The sequence below is a fragment of the Schistocerca serialis genome, chromosome 3, assembly GCF_023864345.2.
Source record: "Schistocerca serialis cubense isolate TAMUIC-IGC-003099 chromosome 3, iqSchSeri2.2, whole genome shotgun sequence".
NCBI classification, from domain to species: Eukaryota; Metazoa; Arthropoda; class Insecta; order Orthoptera; family Acrididae; genus Schistocerca; species Schistocerca serialis.
Window position 1 is genome coordinate 621,184,663 of NC_064640.1, and position 8,507 is coordinate 621,193,169.

Below are 8,507 nucleotides of genomic sequence, written 5' to 3' on the forward strand. Positions count from 1 at the left end.
GGAGAGTCTAGTTGTCTCAACTTTCGGCCAGTAATCAGAATACTTTGCAACATCTCTAATCAAATATATAACTTTCTTCTCTATATTCACTTCACCCTTTGAAAAAAATTGATCAGCCAGGATTTTTCGCGTTTCATGCAGGACATCTATGTATTCAGTCTGGTGGAAGGAGGAAACAGGATGGAGTATTGCAGAACCTGGACTCAGACTATGTCAAGTGGGAAATCCAACTTGAATACGACACCTGCTATACGTCACGCAACCTGTGATCCCCCTTTCCGTTAATTTACGGTTACTTAGAAGACGACGGTTTATTCGCATCCCTTTGGCAACCTGCATTGTTCTTGCTGGCAAGGGGATCGTGTCTACTTATCACCAATTTCGCCCAAACTTATGGCATATGCATGGCTTGGGCAGAAAAGAAAGTGACAGAAGTGAGATCTTTAGATGGCTAAGCGTTTAGAGAAAATAGCGTTTATGGCGTAGGTCAAGGGACATATCGGGCATTTGTGTTAGCGCAGATTCCAAGCAGAGGCTGGCGCAGTGGAGGGAGTACAGAACGGTAATCCAAGGGTCGTAGGGTCCAGTCTATGTTGAAAAATCTTTTTTTTTAATTTTTGCGTTAATTACACTGAAAATGAACCAAAATAATTTTCGGTATACTATATTTATTAAAATTCTCATAAAAGAAAAGAAAATAAATGACAGAGGAAAATGCGATAGGAAATAAATTTCCAGGAACTGATTACAGGGCGTACACGGGAACTTCGTATACGAAATTATACACTTTTATTATTTTGCAGTTGATGATTTACGCGTGCTGTAGTGATATTCATCGTAGAAAAAAGGGAAGCAGTAATTTTCTCGATATTGCACAAGCTATAAAGGTCGCATTTTTACAATTAGATTTTCGTTTTAAAGTTTCTATAGAAAAAACAAACTTGGTTTATATTCATAAAAGGTTCGCTCTCATTGCGCAATCTGCAGTTATCCACGCGTGACGTATTATTTCGCCAACTATTGGCGAGGATAGCTGGTAATGTACAATGGAATGTACACTCCTGGAAATTGAAATAAGAACACCGTGAATTCATTGTCCCAGGAAGGGGAAACTTTATTGACACATTCCTGGGGTCAGATACATCACATGATCACACTGACAGAACCACAGGCACATAGACACAGGCAACAGAGCATGCACAATGTCGGCACTAGTACAGTGTATATCCACCTTTCGCAGCAATGCAGGCTGCTATTCTCCCATGGAGACGATCGTAGAGATGCTGGATGTAGTCCTGTGGAACGGCTTGCCATGCCATTTCCACCTGGCGCCTCAGTTGGACCAGCGTTCGTGCTGGACGTGCAGACCGCGTGAGGCGACGCTTCATCCAGTCCCAAACATGCTCAATGGGGGACAGATCCGGAGATCTTGCTGGCCAGGGTAGTTGACTTACACCTTCAAGAGCACGTTGGGTGGCACGGGATACATGCGGACGTGCATTGTCCTGTTGGAACAGCAAGTTCCCTTGCCGGTCTAGGAATGGTAGAACGATGGGTTCGATGACGGTTTGGATGTACCGTGCACTATTCAGTGTCCCCTCGACGATCACCAGTGGTGTACGGCCAGTGTAGGAGATCGCTCCCCACACCATGATGCCGGGTGTTGGCCCTGTGTGCTTCGGTCGTATGCAGTCCTGATTGTGGCGCCCACCTGCACGGCGCCAAACACGCATACGACCATCATTGGCACCAAGGCAGAAGCGACTCTCATCGCTGAAGACGACACGGCTCCATTCGTCCCTCCATTCACGCCTGTCGCGACACCACTGGAGGCGGGCTGCACGATGTTGGGGCGTGAGCGGAAGACGGCCTAACGGTGTGCGGGACCGTAGCCCAGCTTCATGGAGACGGTTGCGAATGGTCCTCGCCGATACCCCAGGAGCAACAGTGTCCCTAATTTGCTGGGAAGTGGCGGTGTGGTCCCCTACGGCACTGCGTAGGATCCTACGGTCTTGGCGTGCATCCGTGCGTCGCTGCGGTCCGGTCCCAGGTCGATGGGCACGTGCACCTTCCGCCGACCACTGGCGACAGCATCGATGTACTGTGGAGATCTCACGCCCCACGTGTTGAGCAATTCGGCGGTACGTCCACCCGGCCTCCAGCATGCCCACTATACGCCCTCGCTCAAAGTCCGTCAACTGCACATACGGTTCACGTCCACGCTGTCGCGGCATGCTACCAGTGTTAAAGACTGCGATGGAGCTCCGTATGCCACGGCAAACTGGCTGACACTGACGGCGGCGGTGCACAAATGCTGCGCAGCTAGCGCCATTCGACGACCAACACCGCGGTTCCTGGTGTGTCCGCTGTGCCGTGCGTGTGATCATTGCTTGTACAGCCCTCTCGCAGTGTCCGGAGCAAGTATGGTGGGTCTGACACACCGGTGTCAATGTGTTCTTTTTTCCATTTCCAGGAGTGTATTTTGATGCATTCTTGAGAAACGAACCGCGAACAGCTGTTGTATGATCCGTTAATAGTACTACCGGTTTTACAATGCTAGAGTTGCATCTTCAGGTACATCTACATAAAGAAAAGCACACGAGAGATTTAGAAATTGTAAAAGAAATTGGAAATGGCAAGAATCTAGGGAAAAGAAAATATGTCATATACGATGCATAACCTACAAAAGCAAATCTAAATATAATAGTCAACTTACTTATTTTCAGACCATTTACATGAAAAACTTAAGCGCATTGGACGTCCCATCATTCGCAGTCAGGTTACATATTCCATTTTTTTGTAATTTTTAAAGTCCACATGTTCTATTGTTCTTTATTTAGATGTTTCTGAAGATGCAATTCTAACGTTGTGCAATCGTCAGCACTATTAAAGGCTTATATGACAGCTTTTTGCTTTTTATTTTTTAAGGATACGTATCTCTAGCTGCGGATGCCAATATTATAAAGTTTGCTGTTATTTTAATGCAGTCTTCCGGGATATGATTTCTTTTCTTCTACGAGATAAGAGCAGTTTTGAAGCTTTTTGATCATATTCTTTACCTAACGATAACAATAGGCATCGCATGGTTGTACTAGCGGAGTGTATTTGCAGGAAACGATAATCATTTTAATACTGCACGATGGCAGTCCTTCTACATCTTGAAAAAACTAGCCGTGTAATTGTAATTTGTCTGTCTTTCGCACAAGTCAATTAACAGAAGAAATTTGTTATCCTGCACGTAGGGCTTCTTCACACCAGTTAAAAGAAGTTTCTGTAACGCTGTTTGAAGTTTCCTAGATTTTGACGAAGTTTTGACATTTCTGTTTTTTACTGTGCACTCATTCTCCCGTTTTTGAATCCTCGGTACAAAAGAGCCAATGCTGTCCTGTAGGCGTACTTAGACTGTTGGCAATAATTATCCAAAAGGGTTGTAGCATATTGCGCTGTATACGAGTGGAGTACTTTGATCACTTTCAGCTTATTTGCCATGTAAGTAATGTAAAAAATTAAGAATAAAAATATAAAAATAATAACAAAGAAAATTGCCAAGAACTAGCTAAATATTTCTCACAACTCCTAAATTGCCCACAACCAAGTACAAGATTCCCCAGATTACAACCAGAACACACGAATGAGACTTCACTACCACCATCTCAAGAAGAAATTTATAGTCACATTAGAAAACTCAAAAATAATAAATCATCGGGAGAAGATGGAATTGTAGCTGAACTACTGAAAAACCTTGGTCCAAATTCGTTAAAAGAGATCACTAGCATCATCAAAGAAATTTGGCAGACAGAAAATATCCCAGAGGAGTGGAAGTGTGCACTAATTCACCCATTGCACAAAAAGGGAGAGAGATCAGACGTAAACAACTACAGAGGCATTTCACTTTTACCAGTTACCTACAAAATTCTATCTGCATGTCTCCTAAAGAGGGCACAAGAACAACTAGAACATACAATTTCAGACTACCAAGCAGGCTTTCGTCCTAATAGATCATGCCCGGAACAGATATTCAACCTTAAAACTATTTTAAAGATTAAAGCAATCAGGTCAAAACCAATAATCTGCACATTCGTTGATTTCAAAAAGGCATACGATTCCATAGACAGACAGTCTCTATGTCACATTCTCGAAGAACGAGGCCTAGACACTAAAACCCGAAAACTAATTGAACAAACACTAACAGAAACCAAATCAAAAATTAAATTCAGAGGGGAAATTTCGGAACCATTCTCAATTAAAACAGGAGTAAGACAAGGAGATGGGATCTCACCACTATTATTCAATATAGTTTTGGACAAAGTTATGAAAGAGTGGGAAGTAACACTAAGGAAACAAAGCTTTTGGAAGCCAATTGAACTAGGAAGAGGTAAAGGAAAATTGAACATCCCTTATTTAGCGTTTGCAGATGACTTGGCAATTATAACTGACAGTGAAGAAACAGCAGTAAAACAAATTGAGACACTTAAAGAATGTGCTGAGAAGGTTGGCCTGCAAATCTCCTTTGAGAAGACAGAATTCATCTGCTCAAAATTAGATATTTCGAAACTAAAAACAAAGTATGGTGAAATAACTAGAGTCAAGCACTTTAAGTATCTCGGTGAAGTTATTGAACCAACAGGACTTGAGAAAATAGCACAAAAAAACCGATTACAGAAAATCAAGAAAGTATTCGGACTTATTCAAAATATATATAACAAGAAATGTCTATCAAAAGGCACTAAAATCAGACACTACAACACAGTCATCAAACTAACAGTCACATATGCAAGTGAAACACTCTCCCTGAATAGAAAATTAGATTTACACGAAATTAAGAAAGTAGAGAGAAAAATTATTAGAAAAATCCTAGGACCACGATACACACAAGATGGATACAGGCTGCAGACTACCGAGACAACCGAAAAAATATCAAACATCGAGGCAGATATCAGGAAGAGGCGGATGAAGTTTTATGGACATATAGACAGATTACCTGGAAACAGGTTAACTAAACGTCTATTGGACTATATGACATCACTTAAGGCAACAATACCCTGGGTAACTGAAGTTAAGAAGGATTTGAAAAAGGCAAAAATTGACATAACAAACACATCAGACCGGGATACATTCAGAAGAAAAATCGACAAGTGGAAGTTTACTCCAGAGACGGAATCTAAACCTTTCCGACCAAAGTGGACCGAAGAAAGGAAGAAGGCCTTTGGGGAGGCAATGAAGAAATACTGGGGAAATAAGAAGAACATTAAGAAATGTTAATCACCTGCTTATCGTTCTCCCATGGGGACATTCGCTAATAATAATAATAATAATAATAATAATAATAATAATAAAAATGTTTCCACACAATACTGGGATTACCGCTCTCCGCCGCTTCAGCCTCTGCCTGGAAACTACGCAAGCCTATCGTTTCCAAAAGCTTGGCCATTTAAATTTCCCACTTTTGTCACTTCCATTTCTGGCCAAGCCCTGCATGTATCATAGCTATGGACGAAATCGGTGATGACGAGCGGGCATGGACTTGTGTCATCTTGTAGAAGTATTTGCGCGCATTGCCTATCGTATAGACCAGTGGTCCGCAGTCGGCACACTACAGCCCAAGAAATCATTTCCTGCGGCCCACACAACGATCATTGTTCTGATCACGCTATACAGTCATTTTTTGTGTTTTTCGTACAAGAAAGTACACTTCAAAGCATCCCTCCATACGCAATAGTAGCACTGTTCTATTATAAATCTTCTCTTTACCTCCGTTCAAGGGACATCATCATCCTCCGACGACCACAATCATCTGTTATTATCGTACGTGGCTAAATTTTGTCACCCGTAGTATATAATTTCAAAAATTCTGAAAATGTGTCCTGCTTCAGTTATTTTTCAGACGGAATTTTGATCTACCATTAGCTCTTATGAAACTGAGCTATTACTATCCAGCCTAATATAAATTGTGAACTGTTTCATGGTCGACACTTAGTTCCTTCTAGATATCATAGCTGCTAGTTTTCCAGTTTTGATCGACCAGTCTCGTAATTACACAGACTTTTCCAATGATTTGTTGAGAAGATTAAGGTGCTTTGACATTTAAATTTCTTGCATGTTTCGCTCGTATTCAGGATACACAATCCTTTCTCGACTAGAGCGTGCTTAGGTAATCCCAGATCGGAATACTGTTTCGTGAATTATGGGGTCACAAAGACGTCTACAGCTTGATATGGATAAAGTATTTCTCCAATTCTTTATATTGCATTCCCTTTTCTTCTTAAGCTGCATTAATAATTTTTTCTGTATTTAAATTATACTTTCTGTTTAGCTATAAAAGCCAAAATATTGGTTTATTACTATTTGGTCGAAAACTGACATTTTGAGCCAGGGCTGTGTACAAACTACAAATTGATTCTGTCAAAGAAGAACCAGCAACCAACCACTGTTAATAATGTTATTTATTCACAAAAACTGAGCCGTTACCAATTTCGAGATGACTGATTACCTTCAGACGGTTGCTCAACTTTAGATTACATTTGTTGTTATTTACATTAGATGTCGACAGTTTTGTTCAAATGGTTCAAATTGCTCTGAGCACTATGGGACTTAACTTCTGAGGTCATCAGTTCCCTAGAACTTAGAACTACTTAAATCTAACTAACCTAAGGACATCACACACATCCATGCACGAGGCAGGATTCGAACCTGCGACCGTAGCGGTCGCGCGTTTCCAGACTGTAGCGCCAAGAACCGCTCGGCCACCCCGGCCTGCGACAGTTTTGTTCCCCTAGTGTGAATGTTCCGTCGGGTGGTGGTACCCTACAGAAGAAAAGTGAGAAAGTGTCTAACTGTACCTAATAAAGAATGCTTATGAATATGAAACTGCTTTCTGTATTTTTTTACTATTTAGTGAACACAACCAGTCTATAGCGCAACATAATTGCGTGGGAATTTCGACATAAGTAACCTAAAAGTAAACAGTCTTACTTTAAAAATTTGTTTACATTGTTTTCATTCGTTATTAGGCATAGTTAACCTTAAATGCACCGTTTCTCACACGGTTTTTTGATGGAAGGCACCACCATCCCAAGAAATTTCGCCACAAGGGGAAAAACAGGTGATAACTGTTGTAAACAACAACAAATGTAATCTAAACGTGAACAGCCGCCTGAAGATAAACCTATTGGTTCGAAACTGGTAACTGCGCTATTTGTGTAAATAAATAACATTGTTAACAGTCTCTGTATGCTCTTTTCGTCTTTGCAAGAATCAGCTAGCTTACATATATTTTTTATATTGTTTCTGTTTTTCTTCTAATACAAAACTGCGTTTAAAAACAACATTCAGTGTGTTTCCTTGTCCAAATTACCATACGTGTTTCATCATAAGCTAAGTTCTAGCGATGGTACAAGCAAAACAAAAAGTAGTTCGGTTTCATTCTTTATTAAACGCCTTTAAAATATCAAGTAGGAGATCTGTGTGGCCCACAAGAAATTCAGTTCTTGACAGTGCGGCTCGGGGGTAGCAAAAGGTTGCTGCCCCTCCTCAGCACAATTAGCCACCGCTTTCCACGAGATAATCAACGTATTCTTCACGATGATAGATGTTAATGTAGACTTCAGACACGGTAAAGCTGAAATTCAATGTAGATGTCGAAACCTTATATCCCCAGAAGAGGTGATTTTAAAGGATAGAAATTTCTCAAAAAATCAACTTATCAATTACCTTTTCTCCGCGTCAGCACCGCCAATGTTTTCGTGCTGAAACAGATACGAACAATTTTGATAGATGAAATTATGTTATAAACGTGTTGCTTTCTCCTCATGAAAATTATCCACATTAGATTTAAATGTAAAGTACGTTATGATACACATTTTTCAACTCATTTCATTCATACAACCATGTTTACTACTATTATAAAAACTGTCTATTCTTGCTGGCTGAAATTTCAGGTATGAAATCTACTTACACGCTGTTGAGAGGTGACATCCCTTCTTTCGGTTTTAGTGGAGTGGCAGTGCTAACACCTCATTGTGAGACCGATTTCTTGACGGACGCCACCGACTAGAACGGGAGCAAAACTTCCAATGTTGGTAATTTAGCGAATCTAAAACCCCCACACCAGACTATGGTTCCATCATAAAATTTTACTTAAAGTCAGTTGCTTGGAAAAATATTTAAATTGTGCAAAAATTATTGATAAAAGCTCTATCTCGAAACTGATATGTTTTCACAAGATAACTTTTATTTCAAGAAATACTACGTGTGTGAATATTTCATTAAAGACCAGAGAAAAGATTTACTGTACTGAGTCGGTAGTTCAAAATTTACGGAACCAATGTCTCCTCTTTACGTTTATACATGTGAAGGATAGGCTATCTATTCTCGCGAATATTAAGTAAATGTAATTACAGCAATTGTGGGATCCTTAGAAATTCAGAAGGTAATCATGTAAAAAGAATGGGTTGGGAAAACTTTTGATGACGTGAGTATTTTAACAATAGTGCCGTAAGATATCGAAA

The 8,507-nt window shown here is 40.5% G+C and overlaps 1 protein-coding gene across 2 annotated transcripts in view; it reads right to left on the minus strand.

Moving 5' to 3' along the window:
- LOC126470510 (solute carrier family 41 member 2-like) overlaps positions 1 to 7,745 on the minus strand; it is a 481,647-nt gene extending 473,902 nt beyond the window's left edge. For both annotated transcript variants that reach the window (XM_050098407.1, XM_050098405.1), the window contains exon 1: positions 7,711 to 7,745. The gene's annotated coding sequence lies outside the window, so the exon portion shown is untranslated. The remainder of the gene's footprint in view (positions 1 to 7,710) is intronic.
- Positions 7,746 to 8,507: the final 762 nt, after the last annotated feature.